General features: G+C 35.4%; 1 pseudogene; it reads left to right on the top strand.

The window, feature by feature from the left end:
* The first annotated feature begins 20,347 nt into the window (after positions 1 to 20,347).
* The window catches only part of LOC131071483 (probable methylenetetrahydrofolate reductase (NADH)), a 30,489-nt pseudogene continuing 23,212 nt past the window's right edge, over positions 20,348 to 27,624 (top strand).

Here is a 27,624-nt window from a genome sequence, read left to right as displayed (position 1 = left end):
AGATACTCACCATATGTCCCTCTTGAGTGTATGTGCAAACTCCCCTTTTGAGATCTTATTGCTAGGCTCATAATGGGACTCCACTAGCTCTCATAAAGGCAAAAACACGGGTGCCCTTTAGGGGGTGACAAGGTTGAGTGAGCTGACAAGGTACCAAGTTATGGGCTAAGAACTAATAATGAAGCCAATCTCCTTAGGATAGATTGATTGATGTGTTTTCAATTGTTCAAAACCCGTGAAAACTTGGGCTTTCTTTAAAGCTTCTTGAACATACACTTTATGTGTCCTTTGGGACAAAAATACAATCTGAATTCTGTGTTTGTAAGTCAAGTCAAGATCTCATCCATTGAAATACAACAAACATGGAAAAATCAAACTTCAAATGGTCAAATTCACAAGTTTCACAACAAATTAGCTCTTTCAGTCCAAATAGTCGCACCTACGGTCCAAACAGTCGCATTCACAGTCCAAACATTAGCTCTTTTGGTCCAAACATTAGCTCTATCAGTCCAAACAATCGCATCTATAGTTCAAACAGTCACATCTATAGTTCAAACAATCGCATCTATAGTCCAAACAGTTGCACCTACGGTCAAAACAATCGCATTCACAGTCCAAACACTAGCTCTTTTGGTCCAAACATTAGCTTTGTCAGTCCAAACAGTCGCATTCACAGTCCAAACATTAGCTCTTTTGGTCCAAACATTAGCACTGTCAGTTCAAACAGTCGCATCTATAGTTCAAACAGTCGCATCTACGGTCCAAACAGTTGCATTTTCAATCCAAATGTCAGCTCTCTTGGTGTGAATGTAAACTTTCTCATATTTCAACGTTAAATCTCCAAGGTTGAGCACATTAGAGTTTCTGGTCTAAGCAACAGAGTTTTTGGTATAAACAACAGAGTTCCTAGTCTAAACAGTAGAGTTCTTAGTCTAAACAGTAGCTCTCTTGGTTTAAAGGTCAGCTCCCTTGGTCTAATCAACAACTCTTGTGAGTTGCATGTCAAATTGCTCATGTTGCAGCATCAGATCTCCTAGTTTGTACTTGCTAGGTCTAAATATCCATTCTCCGAGTCTGAGAATCACAAAGTTGGGTCAAAATTGAAATCTCCTAAGTTCAAACACTTAATTTGCTAAGTCTACACATCATTATTTGAACTTTAGAGTCATTGTATTACAGAGCAGAGTTCCTGGTCAGTCTGTTAGCATTTCTGGTTTGTCTGTCAGCGTTTCTGCTGTACAAAACAACATTTCTGGTCTGTTTGTCAGCATTTTTGGTCTATCTGTTAGTGTTTCTGGTATGTTTCTCAGCGTTTCTGGTTAGTTTAGTAGCGTTTCTGGTAAGTTTGTCAATGTTTTTGGTCAGTATAGCAGAGTTCTTGGTCATTTTGTCAACGTTTCTGGTAAACTACATCAAAATCAGAAAACAAAAACAACCCATTTCTCAAACAGTCAAACATAGAGAGTAGGTCATCTTCTTGGGTCATTTAATCAGGTTATCCTTCGTTAAAATAGATTCAAGAACAAGAAACACAAAGGTCTCAAGTATTCACCTCAAACAAGTTAAAGATCAAACACCTTAAAGTGCAACATCACATTTTCTTTGATAAACTGATTGTTCAAACATATTTTCTCATCAGGATCTATCATCCTTTAATCACAAAACTACAACACTTGATCAGAATAACCTCGTTCTTTATCATAGGATATATCATTCTTATTGAACTTGGTCATATCAAAAATCACAAAATCTGCACTCCAAAAACTAAGATGGAAAAACTTGTAAATAATCAAATACTTGAAAAGATCATTTCCTCAAACAATTGATCACTTATTACGACACATTACTCAAGATTTAAATCTTGCAAAAGGTTCAAAACACATATATGCATGTTTTAACTAGAGTGCAAAGACATAAGATCGCTGAAACAAAAATTGAAACATTCAAAATAGTTGAAGATGATAGAAACATGGAATGCCAAAGCAAAAAACAAGAACGCATAGCAAGCCAACATATCAAAGAAATCAAACAAGTCCAGAATCAAAATCCAACCATGTCAAAACCTAACAGAGATTCAAATACATATCCAAAGAAAGGTGGCTCTTTTATGCAACTAATAAAGAGATCTCTAAAGGCTGAGAAAGATCAAAATCATGCATCTATGTCTAGCAATGGCTCATCCCCCCATAAACAAATTGATTCTCCAAAGGCATCTATTCCTACACCTCTTGAAAGCTTGCAAGAACCTTCCATAGCATCATCACCAAAGAATACATCCAAAGATGAAGTTCCCCAAGGGATATCCATAATTGCCTTCATTGAACATATTTGGACCAAAAGGGTTCCAAAATAGAAGCCACAACACTTAAGCGGGGATAAGATATACATAGTAGATAACTCCCCCTTACTCTTTGCTAACCTTTTAGTTTCTAGAAGAATCATTTGAACCATCTAGGGTATAGATTCATTCTTCACCTTGTCATCCTCCTTATCTTCTATCTTCTTTACCCACATCTTTTCCATTTCTCTTTTTATTTGATCAATCTTCTTTTGTGAATCAATTGTCCTTACATTATTTTTGAAATATTTGTGTAAAATATAAATATAAAAATCGCATCTATATGATAAATTAGAAATTACCTTTAACAATAAATATTTTTATATATTGAAAATTATATCTTATTTTTGAAATATTTTTGATCTATTGAAAATTAAAAATTATATATTATTTTTGAGATATTTATGTAGACAAATAATTTTTATTTTTTTGAATTTAGAAACATTATATTTTAATATTTAATATTTATAAATAATGAAATTCTTTCTCGATCTTTCTTAATTGAAAATTAAGATTATTTCCTTCCTTTTAATTAAAATTATCTTATTAATATAAATTTTCTTTCACCATTCAAATTGATAATAGAAAATTTAAATAATAGAAAACTATTGAACTTATGCTGAAAAGCAATGTGCCATTTCAAACAATGATTATAGCCTGTATCGTATAGAATATAAGTGCAGGGCCATTAAGAGGATTGTTGTATGTCTTTACTAGAAGGGTCTCAAGGGAAAACACGAGTCATGAGATATCTCCAAGATGGCTTGCAAACTCATATACATGACTTAATCAATATCTTTTCAAAAAAATATATTATTTACATGTCTTAACCAATGGTAATCTCCAAAATGGCCTCAAACTTGTACATGCAAAATGCTAAATAAAGAAACAAATACATATGTGCAAACAATGTATGACCATTCAACTTTTGAAATATGTGACTTTTAGGAATATTAAGCATTTCTTTTTGTTTATATAGAATATTTCATTTTTTTGTTTTCATAGAATATTTCATTTTAATTCTACGTATTGTGATTGTATAGGAACACCTCTCGACATAATTAACCCACTTTAATTTAAGATCTAAGTAATAATCCAATTCATCCTTTGAATCTGAACAAATTATACCAAATATCCAATCTACTACAAAATTCTATCCCTTGACTCTTATTTTTTAAAATTTGAAGTCAAGAATATATTTAATATATTCCTCTATACTTTAACATAGATTATAAATTTAAAAGCTCTCTTAGTTGAAAATAAATATGATAGAAGAGAGTGAAAGTTTCGAAAGTGTTTCATAAAATTCGGAAGTTTGGAAAGTTGGTAAAGTTCTGTTTTGTGATTACATGACAGGTGACGAACTGTGACGTCATAGTTGGATAACGATGTAGACTGGTTTGGCATTTTTACAGATACAATGTTGGCAGACTCATTTTAACTCTGGACAGAGACTTTAATTGTAGCGGGTCTCTCACTCTTATTTTCCTGCACACTAAGAAATGAATGGCACTCGATTCCTTCACGTACATTCCCATAAAGGATCATGACTACCTCCCCATAAGTCAATATTAGGTGTGAAATGATTTTTTATTACTTTTATGAGATTAAAATGGTTTATGGAATGTTCAATTATTAATCATTCAAAGATTTATTGAATAAGTGGTGTAGGAATTACTTGAAATCTTTTCATTTTTTTAATAATTATTTTTTAAGTAGATATTTAATAGTTTGGATGTTTTGTGGTTCCAAGTTTCCAAAATTCAAACATGAAATGTTTCTTTATTTTTTTATTTTTATGATGAAAAAGTTTAAATTCTTTATTTTTATTTTTTTATTTTTATAATTTTTTGAGGCTAATAAAATTCAAAGTAATTTATTTAATAATATAATATGAAAAATGTGAACAAGTTATTAATACAAATAAATGAATTATATTTACTCCGACATATTAATTGATATTGTTAGCTATGATTATAGTATAGCTTACTCAACATATATCGTTACAACTTGTATTAAAAGATGACAAGTTTTTTTAGCAATTATTTTGTGTTTCACACACACACACAAAGATGTGTGTGTGTGTCTTGACACGTAAATTTGATTGAATCAAACTTCTACTAATTATTTTAAAATGTAAATTTAAATTTCAAATGGTTCTAGACATAGTTAATTTAGGTATGAAGTCAATTGTTCTAAATTCTCAAAAAATAATATAAGTCATAAATGTTGTTTATCAATAAATAAAGGTTTTTGTACACATACACTTTGTGTGAAGATGTGAGATAGCCAACCAATAAGGAGAAGCAACCAAGCATATCTAATAATTAGTATTTTCTTGCACATTTATGTTTCGTGTATCACATACATTCTGCAGAAGTATCATCTAACTGTGGGTAGGCTTCTCACCATGGTTTTTCCCTTTCTGAGTTTTCCACGTACAAATCATGGTGTTATGTGGTATAGTTGCATTGTGTTAATTATTTGTTTCAATCTTAAGTTTTATTTCTTACCGGTATCTGTTTCTACTATTCCGGTATTTGATGTTTATGTGCTGCAGTTAAAGGTTATTAAGTGGATTAATTGATATAATTTATAAACAACTAATTTACCACCCCCCCCCCCCCCCCCAATTCCCTCTCAGTTGTTCACCGGTTATCCTAACAATTGGTATCAGAGCGTTGGTCCTCTTTTGCAGAAGCTTAACCGCTTGAGGTAGATCCTATGGCAACTAATACTTCAAATCCACTGGCAACTATTTTCAAAAGTGAAATCCCTAAGCTTGATGGAACAAATTATGGGATATGGAAAATATGGAAAATCTGAATGGAGACTTTGTTGGTATTTTGGATGTGTTGCATTGGTTTTGTCATTGATGTCAACACTTGTTATCACTTGTCAACACTTATCAACACTTGGAGATCTTTGGTTTGTTCACCGACATGTTCAATGACTCATGCACAATCACCGGTATCTAGTTCACTGGCACTGAGGATGATCTATTATCATTTGGAGATTACTTGGTTATGTCGAAGACATTGTTTGGACACTTGGTTTTGGCGATTTGGTTATTGGTCTAATCGGGTTTGCATATTTGTTGTTACCAACAAATAGGTCTAGGTTATGGACCGGCAAGCATTATCTATTCCAAATCAACAGGACACGTTATGGAGATGTTTTGTTTATTTGTTATTATTGTAAATGCATTGAGTCGACATGATGCATTGCATATTGATTCATTTGTAATTGATTTAATTGTAATATTCTTTGTAAGCCGACCTACACATTTGGTCTTAGGTTTCAGTATATATGCAAGATCTCATTTATGAGATTGATATGGGAATGTAAGGAAGTGCGAAAAAGGATTGTAATAAGGTATATGCGAATATAAGCATAGCTATTCACGCATACATCATTTGAATATTGAAGGAAGGTTTTGAGAAGATAATCAGAGCTTAACCGGTACTGAATCCATCATATGAAGATGCTATTTTGAGCAGTACATTATCATGGGATTTAACCATCCAATTGTAGTCAGTGTGACTCCCATCTTGTAATAGAGCAGTGAGCTCTAGGCAGTTGGCCTTTTTGCATTTGCAGACCCCATATTGTACACACATACTATCTGCAGTAGTATCATCTAATTTTGGGTAAGGTTTTCCACCGTGGTTTTTCCCCTTACAGGGTTTCCACATATAAATAACTATGTTATGTGTTGTGTGTGTTATTTGTCTTTTTGTTTCATGCATTAAACTTTATTAGTACTATTATTAACTGCTAAACTGTCTATCGACATTAAAGTTTGGTTTATCGGCATTAAGCATTAAGTTTGGTTAAAGTATATTTGGGTTAAAATTAATAGACAACCGATTCACCCCCCCCCTCAGTTGCCTCTGGGACCTAAAAATTGGTATCAGAGCATAGTCCTCTTTTTGCAAAAGTTTAACAACTTGAGGGGATCCTATGTCTACTAACTATTTCAAGAAGGATAGTCCGAAGCTTGATGGAACTAACTATGGTATATGGAAGATCAGGATGGAGACACATCTGAATTGCATTGGAAAGGACATATGGGATGTTACAAAGAATGAATATGTTGCTCCTACTCAAGGTCAACCTATTCCACCAACCTTGGCTAAAGATGAAGAAAATGATTGCAAAGCAAGAGAAGCACTTTTGAGCGCATTGTCAGATCAGCAAATCATGGGATTATCAAACAGATCTACTGCTAAAGCTATTTGGGATAAATTTGAGACATTGAATGAAGGTGATACCACAATCAAAATTGCAAAATTGGAATGCTTCCGGGTCAGGTATGAAAATCTGAAAATGGAAGAAGATGAAAGGATTTCTGCTTTTATGGAAAGAGTTAATGAAATTGTTTTGGGTATACAATGTTGTGGAGGATCCTTAAGTGAAGATGATATTGTTTCTAAAGTTTTAAGAGAATTTCCACCAGCATATAAAATGAAAGTAACTGCTATTAATGAATTGAGAACAATGCCTAATGCATCAGTATCTAGAGATACTTTGGTTGGAAAACTTTCAGCTTGTGAACTTGAGGAATTTGGTCCTGTTGCTAATATTAAGATAGATTTGGCTTTCAAGGCATCATCATCATCTGTAGCATCATCACCATTTGAGAAATCTAATTGGAAAGCACTCTATGCTAAAGAACTTGAAGAAATCAAAAGAGAGAATGAAGAACTTGAAGCACTATTTGCAAGAAAAATGCCTAAAGGTCCAGTTGGAAGTAAGTATGAAGTCAAAGGACCATTTAAATGTTTTAACTACAATAAAATTGGTCATATGGCATCTAGGTGTCCTGATAGACATGCAAGATTAAGAGAAGAAGCTAAAAGGACATATAAGCCTAACCCTGAATATCAAAGATACAAATTTAAGAAGAATAGAGACAAATCATGTTATTATGCTGATGAAGGAGTTACTGATGATTCTGATGAGGAACCGACAAACAATGGATGGGATTTTGTTGCTATAACAAAAGATCAACTGACAACTACTATTCAACCGGTAGAGCAGGCCCTGGCAGCTAAAATTGAAGAAAAGGATGCATGGATCATTGATTCTGAATGTTCACATCATATGATTGGTGATAAGAGTAAATTCTTAACTTTTCAGGATTACAATGGAGGTCTAGTAAGATTTGGAGATGATAAAGCTTGTTTGATTAGAGGAAAAGGAACTATATCTTTTGATGGTAAGCAGAATACAGATAATGTTTACTATGTTGAAGGTTTGAAGCATAATCTTTTGAGTGTTGGTCAATTAGTTGAAAAGGGATTTCAGTTACAATTCAAGAATGGTAAATGCAAAATCTTAAATAGAACTGGTTTGGAAATTGCAACCAGTAATCAGACTAGAGGTAATATCTTCCATTTGAATAACAATGAGAAAGCATGTTTGATTGCACATATTGATGAAAGTTGGTTATGGCATAAAATACTTTGTCATGTAAATTTTGATTGCATTGTGAAGATCAGTACAACTAAAGCAGTTTGGGATTTACCTAAGATTGTTAAACCTCACAATCTGGAATGTAAGGAATGTCAATTTGGAAAACAAGTTAGAACAACTTTTAAGAGTATTCCAGAGAAATATAACAATGTTCTTGATTTAATTCATACCGATTTATGCGGTCCAGCAAGAACTAGAAGTATACAAGGAGATAGATATTTTATGCTAATCATTGATGACTATTATAGAATGTGTTGGGTTACTTTTCTCAGGGAGAAATTAGAAGCTTTTGGGAAATTCAAGTTATTCAAAGTGATGGTAGAAAATGAAACCGGTAAGAAAATCAAATGCTTGAGATCAGATCAAGGAGGTGAGTTCACATCTAAGGAATTTAATACATTCTGTGAAATGAATGGAATCAGAAGATAGTTATCAGCACCTTAGACACCCTAGCAGAATGGAGTTGTGGAAAGGAAGAACAAAACTATCTTGCATGCAAATAGAAGCATGATATCAGAAGAAAACCTACCTCATGTGTATTGGAGAGAAGCAGTCAATATATCTGTTTATACATTCAACAGAGTTCACATCAAAGGTGAAACCGATAAGACCCCTCATGAACTTTGGTTTGGTAATACTCCTACTCTTAAATATTTTAGAATATTTGGAAGAAAATGCTACGTTAGAAGAGATGAGTATATTCGAAAATTTGATCCTAGAAGTGATGAAGAAATATTTCTTGGTTATTCATCTAAGAGCAAGGCATATAGATGTTTTAATAACATATTGCAGAAAATTGTTGAAAGCGCAAATGTGAAGATTGATGAGTAGCTTAGAGGTAATTCAAGGTCCATGGACCATGAATTGGCAATAGAGATAATCACAAATGAACCTACATTGAGTACACCAGTACAGAATGTTGATCCAGTCACACCGACATCATTTGAGAATTCCACAGTGACTAAAGAATGACAACAAGTAAATACACCCAGGTATGTAAGATTGAATCACTCTGAAATTCAAATAATTGGAAATAAATATCAAGGAGTTATGACTAGATGAAGACTGGCAAATGAAGAGGTATGTCTAATTTCTCAAATTGAACCTACATCTATTAATGAGGCATGTGAAGATAAACATTGGATTAAGGCTATGGAAGATGAATTAGAACAAATTGAAAGGAATAACACTTGGTCATCGGTTCCCCAACCTAAATATAAAAATGTAATTGGAACTAAATGGGTTTTTAGAAATAAACTTAATGAAGATGGTAAGGCAATCAGAAACAAAGCAAGATTAGTGTGTAAGGGATATTCACAGAAAGAAGGAATTGATTATAATGAAACCTTTGCACCGGTAGCTAGAATTGAGGCAATCAGACTATTATTGGCTTTTGCAACACACAAGAACTATAAAGTATATCAAATGGGTGTTAAATGTGCATTTCTGAATGGTGATCTTGAAGAAGATGTTTACATTGAACAACCTGATGGATTTTCTTTGACAGATGACAAAGATATGGTTTGTAGGTTAAGGAAAGCTTTGTATGGATTGAAGCAAGCTCCTAGAGCTTGGTATGCTAGATTGGACAAATATCTTTTGAAGCTTGGCTACACTAAAGGTAATGTAGACAACAACCTATATTACAAAGTGACCAATGATGACATCTTGGTTATTGAATTTTTTGTTGATGATATCATTTTTTGAGGAGAAGATGGATTGTGTAAAGACTTTTCTAATAAGATGCAAGAAGAATTTGAAATGTCTATGATTGGAGAGATAAAATTATTTTTAGGATTATAGATTTCACAGACTGATTGAGGTATATTCATAAATCAATCTAAGTACTTGAAGGAATTACTTAAGAAATTTGGCATGGAAAACTCTAAACCGGTAACTACACCTATGACTAGAACTGATAAACTATCTTTGAAGGATGAATCAGCACCTGTCAATCTGACAAGATACAAATCTATGATAGGAGGTTTACTGTATTTGACACAAACAAAACCTAATATTATGAATGCAGTATGTATTGTTTCAAGATTTCAGAGTAATCCTAAAGAAGATCATGAATCAGCAACGAAAAGGATTTTCTGGTATCTACAAGGCACTACAAATCTTGGTTTATGGTATCCTAGACATGGAAATTTTGATTTATGTGCATACACAGATGCTAATTGGGCAGGAGATGTAGATGACAAAAAAAGAACCACCGATAGAGCATTTTTTCTTGGCAACAGATTAATTTCATGGTTGAGCAAGAAACAGAGTTGTACATCACTATCAAATGCATAATCAGAATATGTTGCAGTAGCAACTAACTGTACACAGGTATTATGGATTAAGAAAATGTTGAAGGACATTAAGGTAAAATGCAAGGAACCTATAATCATTTACTGTGATAATATGGCAGCAATTGATACATCTAAGAATCCGGTATTTCACTCTAAAACTAAACATGTTTCAATCAAATTCAATTTTATGAAAGAGAATGTTGAAGCAAAGGAAGTGAAATTGGTTTATGTCAATACTAAAGAGTAGATTGTAGACATATTTACTAAACCTTTGGCTAAGGAAGCTTTTGAATATCTTAGAGAACAACTTGGGGTAATACCCTCATCGATAGAGACTTAGATAGTTGGAGATTGGCATCAGACCAACAGATTTGAACAAAAAACCTTTTTTCGGCTTTGATGGAGGAGAGCTACTTCTCAAGGGGAGTAGTTGGTATTTTGTAAACAGTTCTATGAACTATTGTATCCTTTTTTATTGCTTTGGCATTTGATGTCAAAAGGGGAGAGATATTATGGAAAAACACATTATTCTTTGGAGAGATTATTCATTGGGGGATTTTGATTTCTAAATAATGATCTCTTTGGGAGATTGTTGGTTTTTGGTTTTTGGCATCTCTGCTTTGGCACTTAGATGGTTTTTCCATCTTGTGTTGCCATCAATGCCAAAGGGGGAGATTGTTGGTATTTTGGATGTGTTGCATTGGTTTGGTCATTGATGTCAACACTTGTTATCACTTGTCAACACTTATCAGCACTTGGAGATCTTTGGTTATGTTCACTGGCATGTTCAGTGACTTATGCACAGTCATCAGTATCTAGCTCACCGGCACTGAGGATGATCTGTTATCATCTGGAGATTACTTGGTTATGTCGAAGACATTGTTTGGACACTTAGTTTTGGCAATTTGGTTATTGGTCTAATCAAGTTTGCATATTTGTTGTTACTGGCAAATAGGTCTAGGTTATGGACCGACAAGCATTATCTATTCCAGATCAGCATGACATGTTATGGAGATGTTTTGTTTATTTGTTATTATTGTAAATGCATTGAGCCGACATGATGCATCACATATTGATTCATTTGTAATTGATTTAATTGTAATATTCTTTGTAAGCCGACCTACACATTTGGTCTTAGGTTTTGATATATATGTAAGATCTCATTTGTGAGATTGATATGGGAATGTAAGGAAGTGTGAAAAAGGATTGTAATAAGGTATATGCAAATATAAGTAGATCTATTCACGCATACATCATTTTAAGATTGAAGGAAGGTTTTGAGAAGATAATCAGAGCTTAACCGGCATTGAATCCAACATATGAAGATGATATTTTGAGTAGTACATTATCATTGGATTTAACCATCCAATTGTAGTCAGTGTGACTCCCATCTTGCAATTGAGCAGTGAGCTCTAGGTAGTTGGCCTTTCTGCATGTGCAGACCCCATATTGTACACACATACTATCTACAGTAGTATCATCTGATTGTAGGTAAGGTTTCCCACTATGGTTTTTCCCCTTACAGGGTTTCCACGTACAAATAACTATGTTATGTGTTGTGTATGTTATTTGTCTTTCTGTTTCATGCATTAAACTTTACTGGTACTGTTATTAACTACTAAATTGTCTACCAGCATTAAATTTTGGTTTACCGGCATTAAGCATTAGGTTTGGTTAAAGTATATTTGGGTTAAAATCAATAGACATCTAATTCAGCCCCCCCCCTCTCTCAGTTGCCTCCGGGACCTAATAGACTCATCTTAGATGTCTTGGTAAGGATATTTGGGAGATCACTGAGAAAGGATATACACCTTATGATCTGACATTTGGCAATCCTGCTCCTGCAGACTTGGACAAGAATATTGAAAATGATTACAGAGCTAGAGAAGCCCTCTTGTGTGCACTTACTGATCAACAAATCATGGGATTTACTGATAAATCATCGGCAAAGGTTATGTGGGATGAATTGCAAACTCTAAATGAAGGTGATCCTACTGTCAAAATTGCTAAACATTATGGTTACCAGGTAAGATATGAAAACTTGAAGATGAAAGATAATGAAAGAATTGTTGTATTTATAGAAAGAGTAAATGAGATTGTTATGGGAATTCAATATTGCGAAGGATCTCTAAGTCAAGATGAAATGTTTTCCAAAGTCTTGAGATCCCATCCATCGGCTTACAAGATGAAGGCAACTACAATTAATGAATTAAGAACACTGACAAACACTTCAGTTAATAGAGACACTCTGATTGGGAAATTATCTTCTTTTGAACTTGAAGAATTTGGATCTTCTGGAGCTGCAAAGTCTGAACGTACTTTTCATGCATCATCATCATCAACCGGCAAGAGTGAGTGGAAAGCCTTATATGAAAAAGAATTGGAAGATATGAGGAAAGAGGATGAAGAATTTGAGCAACTTGAAGCCTTATTTGCTAGAAGAGTACCTAAAGGACCGACAAGAAGTAAGTATGAAGGAAAAGCACCTTTTAAATGTTTGGCATGTAATAAGATTGGTCATTTTGCATCTAGATGTCTTGGAAGGAATGCAAGATTTGAAGAGAGAGTTAAGAAATCATTTAAGCTTAATCAAAACAGATATTGATTTAAGAAAAGTAAACAGTGCTACATAGTGGACAAGGAAGGAGTAAGTGATGACTCTGAGGATTAACCAATAGCAAACTCTGCTAGTGAATTCGACAATAGAAAGGAATGGGTGTTTTATGCTTTAAAGGAAGATGAAATAGAACCGGCTATCAAGAGTGAAGAAAAGGCCCTAGCAACAAAAGTTGAAGATTAGGATGAATGGGTAATTGATAATGGATGCTCGCATCATATAACTAGAGATAAAAGGAAATTTCTATCCCTGCAAGAATACAGTGGCGGTCAAGTCAGATTTGGAGATGACAAAGCATGAATGATCAAAGGTAGAGGTACTATTTCTCTAGATGATAAGCATAATATTGATAATGTCTATTATGTAGAAGGTTTTAAGCATAATCTTTTGAGTGTTGGTCAATTGGTGGACAAGGGATTCCAACTTCAATTTAAAGATAGAAAATGCAAAATCATTAACAAAACTAGTTTGGAGAATGCAAGGTCGGTATTCAGACTAGAGGTAATATCTTTCACTTGAACACTGGTAATAAGACATGTTTGATTTCTCATATTGATGAGAGTTGGTTATGGCATAAGAGGTTGTGTCATGTTAATTTTGATTGTATTGTTAAGATTAGTTCAACTAAGGTAGTTAGAGATATACCTAAGATTATGAAGCCTCATAATCCGTTATGTAAGGAATGTCGATTGGAAAAGCAAGTTGGAACTTCTTTTAAGAACATACATGATAAATCTAATGATGTGCTTGATTTGATTTATACTAACTTATGTGGTCCAGCAAGGACTAGAAGCTTTCAAGGTGATAGGTATTTCATGCTAATAATTGATGATTATTCTAGAATGACATGGGTGAATTTTATAAGGGAGAAGTCTGGAGATTTTGAGAAATCCAAGATCTTTAAAGAAAAGGTAGAAACAGAAACTGGATTGAAAATCAAATATCTAAGATCGGATCAAGGGGGTGAGTTCACTTCTCATGAATTTAACAGCTATTGTGAGACAAATGGAATTAAGAGACAATTATCTGCACCTCAGACTCCTCAACAAAATGGAGTAGTGGAAAGGAAGAATAGAACCATTTTGGATGCAAAAAGATCCATGATGATGGAAGCCAAATTACCTCACATCTACTGGAGAGAAGCAGTTAGTACAACAGTCTACACATTCAACAAAGTTCACATCAAAGGTGAAACCCGTAAGACCCCATATGAATTATGGTTTGGACATACACCTATTGTTAAATATTTCAGAATTTTTAGAAGTAAATGTTATATCAAAAGGGATGATTCAATTGGGAAGTTTGATCCTAGATGTGATGAAGGAATATTTCTTAGATATTCAATTCAAAGCAAAGCATATAGATGTTATAACAAAAGATTGTAGAAAATTGTGGAGAGCGCTAATGTGAAAGTGGATGAGTAATACAGAAATCAATCTATATCATATGAGAGGGAACCACCAGTGGAAATGATCATAACTGAACCAACAATGCCTCAACCGATACATGAAAATGAGATAGTTACACCATTACAATCAAAAAATTCAATTGTGACTGATGATCAGAATAGTGAACCTAGAGTTCAGAAGACACCAAGGTATGTAAGGTTAAATAATTCTGAAGATCAAATCAATAGAGATAGGAACAAGGGAGTTATGACAAGAAGAAGATTGGCAAATGAAGAGGTATGTCTTATTTCTCAAATTGAACCAGCATCTGTTATTGAAGCTTGTAAAGATAAACATTGGTTAAAGGCTATGGAATATGAATTAGATTAGATAGAGAAAAATGAGACTTGGACTTTAGTTCCCTGACCTAAAAATAAGAATGTTATTAAAACTAAATGAGTTTTTAAAAATAAACTGAATGAGGATGGTCAAGTTGTAAGAAACAAAGCTAGATTGGTTTGTCAAGGATATTCTCAAATGGAAGGAATTGATTATGGTGAGACATTTGCAACTGTAGCTAGAATTGAAGCTGTTAGACTATTTCTTGCCTATGCAGCTTATAAGAGTTATAAGGTCTATCAAATGGATGTTAAATGTGCATTTTTGAATGGTGAACTTGAGGAAGAGGTATACATTGAGCAACCTGATGGATTTTCACTAACAGATGATAAAGATATGGTTTGCAGATTAAGGAAAGCTTTATATGGATTGAAACAAGCTCCTAGAGCTTGGTATGCATGGTTGGATAAATATCTTTTGAAGCTTGGTTTTACTAAAGGTAGTGTTGATAGTAATTTATACTATAAGATCACTGATGATGATATTCTGATTATTGAAGTATTTGTCGATGATATCATTTTTGGAGGAGAAGATAAATTGTGCATGGAATTCTCTAATAATAATAATATGAAGAATGAATTTGAAATGTCCATGATTGGTGAGATGAGATATTTCTTAAGTTTGCAGATTACTCAAACTGACAAAGGCATTTTTATCTGTCAAATTAAGTATCTAAGGGAATTGTTGAAGATGTTTGGTATGGATAATTCCAAATTGGTAAGTACTCCTATGGTGACAAGTGATAAATTATCTATCAATGATACATCTACATTGGTAAATTCGAAAAGGTATAAGTCTATGATTGGTGGCTTGCTATATCTAACTTAGACTAGACTAGATATTATGAATGCAATGAGTATTGTTTCAAGATATCAAAGTAATCCTAATGAAAATCATGAATGTGTAGTAAAGAGGATATTTCGGTATTTGCAAGGAACAACAGAATATGGCTTATGGTATTCTAGAGATGACGACTTCACTTTATGTGCATATAGTGATTGAATTTGGGTAGGAGATACTGATGATAGGAAGAGCACTTCTGTTAGAGCTTTCTTTCTTGGAAAGAAACTGGTTTCATGGATCAGCAAAAAATAGTCATGCATTTCTTTCTCTACTGCAGAAGCTAAGTATGTTGCAGCAATAACTAATTGCACTCAAGTCTTGTGGATGAAGCAAATGTTGAAAGATATGAAGGTAAATTGTAGTGAACTGGTAGTTATCTATTGCAATAACTCTACATCTATTCACATGTCTAAGAATCCAGTATTTCACTCTAAGACTAAACACATATCAATAAAGTATAACTTTCTAAAGGACAAGGTAGAAGGAAAAGAAGTCAAATTGGTTTATGTGAACACTAAAGAGAAGATTGTAGATATATTCACTAAACCACTGTCTAAGGAATCATTTGAGTATTTGAGAGACAGGTTAGGGGTTTCTTCCCCTCCGGTAGAGACTTGATTAATACAATTTGTCATCAATCTGACATGCATTATTAGAGATACTATTCATTCTAGAATTGATGTGTGGCTCTACTACTCAGGGGGAGTAGTCAGCTTTGAGATTCAGAGGCTTAGATTCTTCCTTTGATATTTTTGTTAGATTTCTAACATTGATATCAAAGGGGGAGAGATAGTGATGTGAAAAATAAATTCAAAACTTTACAGAGATATTATTTACAAGGGGAGAGTTATTGATATTCAGAGCTATATACATGAGATTGTTGGTTGTCTTCTATAGGGGGAGACTTGTTTGGCATTTCTTGGTACTTAGATGCTTTTCACATCTAGGGTTGTCATCAATGCCAAAGGGGGAGATTGTTAGCATTATGGATGAATTGATTATGTGTGATCAATATGTTTTGTCATTGATGTCAAAACTAGCTGTTATGGTTGGTTACTAGCAGACAGGTTTTGGTTATCGACAAAATATCTAGTGTTACCAGTAGAAGGGACTATCTGTTGGACACTTCCGACATGTTTGGATACATGGAGTATGTTTGGTCTTATGTGTTACATTCTTCTGGAGCATGTTTTAGTTAGTTGGTATTGACTTGGTAATCGAATGCTATCATACACTCTTGTAAACCCTTATTGACATGGGTTTAATGTTTTACCGACAGAGCTTTTATTGAGAATAGTAGACAAGATGCATAAGTGGTGTTGGTGCAACTTCTAGATGGATTTCAGGATGTTGAAGATGTTCTTTGACCATGCCTCAACTAATTGAAGACATTGCTTTGGCATGGTGGACCCGGATTAGGTCTGGTACCTATCTAGGTTATGGACCGGTATCATGTTAATGTGTTCTCTACACGTTTTTCAGGATGATTTATGGATTGGTTATTGTTTTTTGGTCTTAAGCCGACATGCCATATCATTGTAATATGGATGTATGTAATGATCTTATTGTAATATCTTTTAGGTGGCCGACCTAATTGGTTTAGGTCTTAGGGTTTGTATAAATGATGTAAGATCTCATTGTAGATCATGTATCATGGTCATGCAATGTAATATTTGCGAAGGAGATTTGGTCGATCATAGGTGATCGAATTGGGATTAAGGAAGAGGTCAAAGGCCTCCAGTATTGAGCTTAACTGAGACTGTAATCAGGCATGGTAGATGCTATCTCTAGCAGTTCATTCTTTTGGATTGTTGTCTAATTATCTCAAGGTGGTTATAACCTCTCTATAGTTAGTGAGACTCTTTTGTAATGAGTAGTACTCTCTAGAGGCAGTGTGCCTTCCTACATGTGCAGGCTCCTTATTGTATCACATACTTTTTACAAAAGTATCATCTGACTATGTGTAGGCTTCCCATCGTGGTTTTTCCCTTTCCGGGTTTTCCACGTACAAATCATGGTGTTATGTAGTATGGTTACATTGTGTTAATTCTCTGTTTCATTCTTAAGTTTTATTGTTTATCGATATCTGCTTCTGCTATTCTGGTATTCAATGTTTATGTGCTCCAGTTAAAGGTTATTAAGTGGATTAATTGATATAATCTGTTAACAATTGATTCACCCCCCCCCTCTCAGTTGTTCAACGGTTATCCTAACACTTACAACTTTGAAAGCACTGAATAAACCTTAATTCTGCACTGTGATAGCTCACTCGAATCTTCTTTGACTCTGGAATAGCCTTCTAGTTACTTCTAAATTGCTTTGTGAATCAAAAATAATTTAGAAGTCTTTTATTGCTATTCTGGGATCAGGGGTCACCGTATTGTTCACCATTACTGCTCGCACGAGTGGAAAACAACTTGAATTCATATTTGAACCAAGTTTTAAATTGTATCATTGATCCTTTCCATGATGGCACATCGCACGATCTATACTAGTTAATCTAACATTGACCATCTTTTGTGGCAAGCAGAGAAATCAATGCATGACACAACATCTCCAACTCATCATCCTCATCATTGTTGTCAGCAGTCCCACCATCTAGCTTCTCTCAGCCTGCCATAGACACATGGTATCATCTCACAATGTTGCAATCATTAACTTCTGAGCACTTTCTACCATGGGATAGCGAGAACCATTGGATCTGTCTGAACTTTATACTACTAGCCACAGTGTGCGCCTTCTCTAGTCATTTAACGACCGAGCATGTTTTCTTATCATGATTAAAATATCTCCATTCATTAAGACATGTGCAGACAATGGAAAAAATTAGTAGCCTGACTGTTATCACAAATATGTCGGCTAAAACTTGAGAAGGGACCTACCTAGGAAAATCGAAACACATACTTAGGAAAGTCAGGACCCACACAACAAATAAACACCTAGGGCATAGAAAAGGCTCCGCCAACATTACTAGAATCCTCAGGATTAAGTGAAAAAGTAACATGAGTTCATAACAAGTTTAGGGGATCTTGCTGAGACTTAAACAAAATCCATAAAACCCTAAACCCTAAGCCTGAAACGCAAGAGAGAAAGCAATATAATATCTAGATGACCCACTTTTAACCTAAGGCATGAAATTTTTTGGTAGATCATTTTTACTAACCATCAGTATACAATTGGTCCAAATGGTATAAATAGGTCAAAATTGCTTTGTAATATATATATATATATATATATATATATATATATATATATATATATATATATATATATATATATATATATATATATATAGAGAGAGAGAGAGAGAGAGAGAGAGAGAGAGAGAGAGAGAGAGAGACACACACACACACACAATGGTGTGGTGATAAGAAAACACAAAGTGCAAAACTAGTGTGAACCTGAAACTAATTAGAGATCTAGAGATATATCAGAGGAGTCAAATGAGTGCTTAAACTGGGAATTGTTATCAATATTTGTTCGATTCTCTTTCCATTATAGTTCAAATTATATTTCATATTGTAACTAGACAATTATTGTGTCTTTCCTTGAAGAAGTTATCTTCAGTTGAGCAAGTCCCCTTTTGTATCTTGCCTAAGGTTGTGCGCCTTAGTTAGCAAGTCTAGAGTAGTAAGGTCTTTGACCAATGGCCATATTCATTGTAAATAGTTGATATACATGTTGTGAGTTAGATTCTCACCGTGGTTTTTTCTAGTTTGGGTTTTCCACATAAAAATTTGTTGTTCTTGTGGTGATGCATTTACTATTTATGCTATTTACTTTCCTGCATATCGATATGAATGAATAATGTGTTTCAAGCATCTTAAATTGGCAATATTTTAGTTCATGTCGATTCAGCCCCCTCTAAGCATCCGATAGTGTTCAACAATCCTTGCATTGTGCTCCTATCTTTGAAAAAATTAGTTTTTGAAAACTTGATAAAAATTTACATTTTCAAAACTTGAATTATCATTGACTATGATCTAAAATATTGATCCTTAAAATCCATTACACATTTTTAAAAAAAAATGATGTTGAGCATGACACTCTATCATAATAACTATAGAATCCACTATTAATGTTAAAGAAAATAAGTACTCAAAAAACAACATACAAGAATGTTTGATTTAAACACAAATAACCATTGATAAATTAAATTATATAAAAATCATTAATAAACAAAATTACATATAAATCTTGATGAAATTTGTTTAACAAAAAATGCATAGTCATTTTAACATCCCTCAAATTCTTTTTTTGTCTTATATAAACTTGCCCTATATTTTAGAAACATTTTATCTATTTTTATTTTTATTATTTAGTCCAAAGTGAACCGCAGTCTCATCAGAAAGCTGAAATGAAAATTGCAAGAAATTCATTCTATAGAAATACAATTATTTTTGTTGGGTTTCTTCTCTATTCAAAGTCCCCACAAGTATGGCCAAAAAGGGAACATTTCACTACATTGAAGAATAAAACATAACTGCCGCTAGTTTGGAAGGCAAAACTTTAGAGAAAACAAACTAAGAACTGTTTGTGCAAAGATTAAGGGACCACCTTAAGAGCTAAATTACTAAACAACTATTAACTATTTTATCAAACCTATTCTATAGGTCACATGAACTATACATTATTATTCTAAGTGTGCAAAGATTAAGGGATGACAATAATAATGGTTACCATCTGAGAAATCTTCTATAGATAAACAAGTATAGATAAAAAATTGAGTAAAAAAGTAGATTTGAGCTTAAGAAAAGAAGATTTAAAACATAACAAAAGAAACAAAAAAGTCCCTTAAAAGCGCTTGCTACTGCTAGGGCAAAAATTATTAGAAAATCCCTACTATAATCATTCAAAAGTTATTGATTTTTGTGCCTTTCCAATGATGAGTAGAGTGCTATGCTTTCTATTTTGTCGTTTTGTCTTGGTAGTAGACCCATTTTCTTCCTTTCAGCAAGTGGGTATTTTTCAAAATTGGGGTGGAAAGATGAAGGAAATTGAGAAGGTGCAAAATGCAGAGAAGGGGAGCAAGCTAATATTTTCTTTTGATTTTTTTTTTATCTCCAAGAACAAAGGAATGTATTGGCAATCTATTCAAGAGAATTGTGGAGCATCAGCCTAAATTTTGTGACATTACATGTGGTGTTGGAGGATCCATCGTGGATCTCACTCTTACATTGCTAACAAGATGCAGAACATGATTTGTGTAGAATCCATGATGCATTTAACTTGCACAAACATGCTTGTGGAGAAAATTGATCATGCCTTGGAGAAGATCAAAGAAAATGGCTTTAGAATATATTAGCTCTTTGTGGAGACCCTCTACATGGACAAAATAATTTTGTCCAAGTTAAAGGTGGATTTGCCCCTTCTCTTGATCTAGTTAAACACATTAGATTAAAGTATGGTGATTAATTTGGAGTTATAGTTATTGCCTATCTAGAGGCTCATCATGATATGATTGTGAGTGAAGAGAGAGCTACCGAAGAAGATTATAAAAATGATTTGTCTTACTTGAAATCAAAGGTTGATGTAGGTGCAAATTTAATAATTACATAGTTATTTTATGATACAGGCATCTTCCCAAAGTTTGTGAATGATTGTCGAGAAATTAGAATCAAGTGACCCATCTTTCCTAGTATCAGGTATGTGCAAGATCATGGTGGGCCAAAAAGTGGCAATGGAAAAAAAAAGCGTTTTAAACCTTTCCAAACACACCAAAATCTATTTCGACTTTTTGTTTGGGTTGGCCAAAATTTGAATTTGGTTTGGTAATACCAAACCAAATCAGATATCCGTTAATATTGGATATCCATATTTGATATTATCGGATATCCATATCTGATATTATCGGATATCCGATCTCTGATGTCACCATTGTGATGTCATACTTTTTTCAAATTGGATATCCATTTTTCTCAACATAAAAAACATAGTTTAGTAAAATGGGCATAACATTTGCGTTTCTTATCGAAATTTTGATTTTTTATAGGCGTTGGAAAGGTAATTCAGAGACCTATCAAATGGATGAGGTAGTTTGATGATACTATAGAGCCAAAATTAATTATAATAATTTGAAGTTAGTCCTTCAATTTTAAAACTTTAAATACTCACAAATTTTGCATACAAAGTCTCATTTTTTTCCTATCACTTGCTTTATCTATCACTTGTCTATCTATACTTATATAATATATTTTATCTATCTCTTTCTTCTCTACTTATGTCAGTTATTTTCTCATCCCATCTAGATAAAAAAAATTCCCAAGTTACATGCATCTCTGCATATATCTCCATCTTTCTATTCCTTTCTCTCCCTCTCCCTCTCGCACTCCACCATTGTCACTCATTATTTCTATATTTATCTCTAATAATCTCTCTTCTCTCTATTTATCTCCCTTCTCTACCTTATCCTACCTATATTTATATATTACTTGTCTCTATCACCTCCTTTCTCTCCCTATCTTGTCCCCTCTATCTCTATATCCCTATAGATCTGTCTTCATATATATTTATATCTCATTATCTCTAAATCTCACTTATTCACTCCATATCTCCCTCCATTTTTCTTACTCTCTCTATCACTTTCTATCCATATCTATCTCTATCTCCATCTTCACATCTCCATCTTTTCCCCTATCAATCTCTCTTTTTATATGTTCCTCTATCTTTATATATGTTCCTCTTTACATGATTAATCTTCTTCTCTGTCTCTTCCTCTATCACCCTCTTGAAGTATCTTTCCCTTTCTTTACCTTTATCTCTTTATTTGCTCCATCTTTATATATCTTTGACTCTCTCCCCATATCCTTCTCTACAGTGCATTTATATATCTCTATATCTTCCTCTTTCTCTCTCTCCCTCTCTATCTATCCCTATCTATATCTCTATCTCTCTTTCTCACTCTCTTGCACTATCTATATCTCTCTATCTATCGATATTTCTCTTCCTTTATATCTCTCTATCTCTTCCTTTTTTATCTCTCTCTTTACCCCTCTCTATCATTTTTTCTCCATCTCTTCATATATTTATCTTTGTCTTTACCTCTCTCTTTCTCTATATCTATTCATCTCCCTCTCCCTTTATCTTCATTTTTTATCTCTATTGTCTTCTCTCCTTTTTAATATCTAGATATGTCTACCTCTTTCTATCCATCCTTGTCCTTTATTTTTTCTCCCTCTCACTTCATACACCTTAATATCTATATCTCTATTTATGTCCTTGTCCTTTAGTTCTTTTCCCTCTCTTTAGTTCTTCATCTCTCTTCACCCTTATATCTCTCCTTATTTGAAACTTAGTATATATGGTCTCCTAAGGGGTCATAGGGTGTCCTAAGGGGTCATAAAACACCATACGACCCCTTAAGACACAATAAGACCCCTAATGACACCATATGATGTCCTAAGGGGTCCTAAGACACCAAGTGACCCCTTAGGACACCATAGGATCCCTAATGACACAATGTGGCATCCTAAAGGGTCATATGGTGTCCTAAGGGGTCATAGGACACCATATGACCCCTTAGGACACCATACGACCCATAACACCATATAGTGTCCCAAGGGGTCATATGATGTTCTAAGGGGTCATAGAATGCCATATGACCCATTAGGACACAATACAACCAATGATGACACCTAAGAGGTCATAGGACACCATATGACCCCTTATAACACCATACGGCACCATATGGTGTCCTAAGGGGTCATATCATATCCTAAGGGGTCATATAACACCATATGACCCCTTATAACATAAGAAGACCCATAACAACATGATCTGGTGTCCTAAGGGGTCATATGGTGTCAAAAGACACCATATGACCCCTTAGGACACAATATGACCCCTAATGATACCTAAGGGGTCATATGGTGTACTAAGGGGTTATATGATGTCCTAGGAACCTTTAGGACACAATATGACCCCTTAGCACACCATATAACCCCTAACAAGACCATATGGTGTCCTAAGGGGTTGTAGGACACCATATGACCTGTTAGGACACAATATGACCCCTAACAACACCTAAGGGGTCATATTATGTCGTAAGGGGTCATAGGACACCATATGACCCCTAAAGACACTATATGGTGTCTTAAGGGGTCATATTGTGTCCTAAGGGGTCATAGGACACCATATGACCCCTAATGACACAAAATGACACCTAACGATACGTAAGGGGTCATATGGTGTTCTAAGGGGTCATAGGACACCATTTGACCCCTTAGCACACCATATGACCCCTAATGACACCATATGGTGTCCTAAGGAGTCATATGGTGTCCTAAGGGGTCATAAAACACCATATGAACCCTTAGGACACCATACAATGCATAATGACACTATATGGTGTCCTAAGGGGTCATAGGACACCATATGACCCGTTAGAGGACCATACAACCCATAACAACATAATATGGTGTCTTAAGGGGTCATAGAACACCATATGACCCCTTAGAACACCATACAACCCATAACAACACCATGTGGTATCTTAAGGGGTCATAAGACACAATATGACCCCTTAGGACATAATATGACCCCTAAAAATGTCATATAGTGTCCTAAGGGGTTATAGGACACCATATGACCCCTTAGGACACCATACGACCCATAACACCATATAGTGTCCCAAGGGGTCATATGGTGTCCTAAGGGGTCATAAAACACCATATGACCCATTAGGACACAATACAACCCATGATGACACCTAAGGGGTTATATAGTGTCCTAAGGGGTCATAGGACACCATATGAACTCTTAGAACACCATACGACCCCTTACAACACCATACGGTGTCCTAAGGGGTCATATAACACCATATCATCCCTTATAACACAAGAAGACCCATAACGACATGATATGGTGTCCTAAGGGGTCATATGGTGTCAGGAGACATCATATGACCCCTTAGGACACAATATGACCCCTAACGATACCTAAGGGGTCATATGGTGTCCTAAGGGGTTATATGATGTCTTAGGAACCTTTAGGACATAATATGACCCCTTAGCACACGATACAACCCCTAACGACACCATATGGTGTCTTAAGGGGTTGTAGGACACCATATGACCTATTAGGACACAATATGACCCCTAACAACACCTAAGGGGTCATAGGACACCATATGACCCCTAAAGACACTATATGGTGTCTTAAGGGGTCATATTGTATCCTAAGGGGTCATAGGACACCATATGACCCCTAACAATACAAAATGACACCTAACGATACCTAAGGGGTCATATGGTGTTCTAAGGGGTCATAGGACACCATTTGACCCCTTAGCACACCATATGACCCCTAATGAAACCATATGGTATCCTAAGGAGTCATATGGTGTCCTAAGGGGTCATAGAACACCATATGACCCCTTAGGACACCATATGATGCATAATGACACTATATGGTGTCCTAAGGGGTCATAAGACACCATATGATCCCTTAGAGGACTATACAACCCTTAATAACATAATATGGTATCTTAGAGGGTCATATAACACCATATGACCCCTTAGAACACCATACGACTCATAATGACACCGTGTGGTGTCTTAAGGGGTCATAAGACACAATATTACCCCTTAGGACATAATATGACCCCTAACAACGTCATATAGTGTCCTAAGGGGTCATAGGACACCATATGACCCCTTGGGACACCATATGACCCCTTGCGACACCATACCACCCTTTACGACACCATATGGTTTCCTAAGGGGTCATATGGTATCCTAACGGGTCATATAACACCATATGACCCCTTAGAACATAAGAAGACCCATAACCACACGATATGGTGTCCTAAGGAGTCATATGGTGTCATGAGACACCATATGACTCCTTAGGACACAATATGACTCCTAACGATACCTAAGGGGTCATATGGTGTCCTAAGGGGTTATATGATGTCCTAGGAACCTTTAGAACACAATATGACCCTTTAGCACACCATAAAACCCCTAACGACACCATATGGTGTCCTAAGGGGTTGTAGGACACCATATAACCCGTTAGGACACAATATGAGCCCTAACAACACCCAAGGGGTCATATTATGTCCTAAGGGGTCATAGGACACCATATGACCCCTAAGGAGACTATATGGTGTACTAAGGGGTCATATTGTGTCTTAATGGGTCATAGGACACCATATGACCCCTTAGCACTCCATACAACCCCTAACAACACCATATGGTGTCCTAAGGGATCATATGGAGTCCTAAGGGGTCATATAACACCATATGACCCCTTAGGACACCATACGATGCATAATGACACCATATGGTGTCCTAAGGGGTCATATGGTGTCCTAAGGGGTCATATGGTATCCTAAGGGGTCATATGGTGTCCTGAGGGGTCATATGTTGTCCTAAGGGGTCATAGGCCACTATATGACCCCTTAGTAGACCATACGATCCATAACAACATAATATGATGTCCTAGAGGGTCATAGAACATTATATGACCCCTTAGAACACTATACGACTCATAATGACACCATGTGGTGTCCTAAGGGGTCATAAGACACAATATGACCCCTTAGGAAATAAGATGACCCCTAACGATGTCATATAGTGTCCTAAGGGGTCATACAAAACCATATGACCCTATAGAACATGATATGACCCCTTAGAGCACCATATGACCCTTTACGACACCATATGGTGTCCTAAGGGGTCATATGATATCCTAAGGGGTCATATAAAATCATATGACCCCTTAGAACACAAGAAGACCCATAACGACATGATATGGTGTCCTAAGGGGTCATATGGTGTCATGAGACACCATATGACCCCTTAGGACACAATATGACCCCTAACAATATCTAAGGGGTCATATTGTGTCCTGAGAGGTTATATGATGTCCTAGGAATCTTTAGGACACAATATGACCCGTAACAACACCTAAGGGGTCATATTGTGTCCTAAGGGGTCAGAGGACATCATATGACCCCTAACGACACAAAATGACACCTAATGATACCTAAGGGGTCATATGGTGTTCTAAAGGGTCATATGACACCATATGACCATATGACCCCTTAGCACACCATATGACCCTTAATGACACCATATGGTGTCCTAAGGGGTCATAGAACACCATATGACCCCTTAGGAAACCATACGATGCATAACGAAACCATATGGTGTTCTAAGGGGTCATAAGACACCATATGACCCCTTAGGAGACCATACAACCCATAACAACATAAAAATGGTGTTATAAGGGGTCATAGGACACCATATGACCCCTTAGGAGACCATACAACCCATAACAACATAAAAATGGTGTCCTAAGGGGTCATAGAACACCATATGACCCCTTAGAACACTATACAACCCACAATGACACCATGTGGCATCCTAAGGGGTCATAAGACACAATATGACCCCTTAGGACATAATATGGCCTCTAACAATGTCATGTAGTGTCATAAGGGGTCATAGCACACTGTATGACCCCTTAAGACACAATACGACCCCTTAGGACATAAAATAAACCCTAATGACACCTAAGGGGTCAAAGGACACCATACGACACATAACAACACCAAATGGTATCCTAAGGGGTCATATGGTGTCATAAGGTGTCATAGGACACCATACGACCCATAGCACCATATAGTCTCCCAAGCATATGGTGTCCTAAGGGGTCATATGACACCATATGACCTATTAGGACATAATAAGACCCCTGATAACACCTAATGGGTCATATAGTGTCCTAAGGGTTCATAGAAAACCATATGACCCCTTAGGACACCATACAACTCCTTGCGACACCATATAGTGTCCCAAGGTATCGTATGGTATCTTAAGGGGTCATATAATATCCTAAAGGGTCATATGGTGTCCTAAGGGGTTATAGAAAACCTATGACCCCTTAGTACACCATAAGACCCATAACGATACCATATGATGTCCTAAGGGGTCACATGGTGTCCTAAAGGGTCATGGGATACCATATGATCTCTTAGGATATAGTATGAGCCCTAACAAAACCTAATGGATCATATGGTGTCTAAGGGGTCATACAATTTCTTGTGACCCCTTAGGACACAATATGAACCCTTAGCACACCATATAACCCCCAACAACACCATATGACCTGTTCGAACACAATATGACCCCTAACAATACCTAAGGGGTCATATGGTATCCTAAAGGGTCATAGGATACCATATGACCCCTTAACACACCATACGACCTCTAATGACACCATATGGTGTCCTAAAGGCTCATAGAACACCATATGACC

This window comes from Cryptomeria japonica, chromosome 10 (genome assembly GCF_030272615.1).
Source record: "Cryptomeria japonica chromosome 10, Sugi_1.0, whole genome shotgun sequence".
Lineage (NCBI taxonomy): Eukaryota > Viridiplantae > Streptophyta > Pinopsida > Cupressales > Cupressaceae > Cryptomeria > Cryptomeria japonica.
The sequence above is the reverse complement of the archived record's forward strand: the minus strand, read 5'-3'. Positions and strand labels throughout refer to the sequence as shown.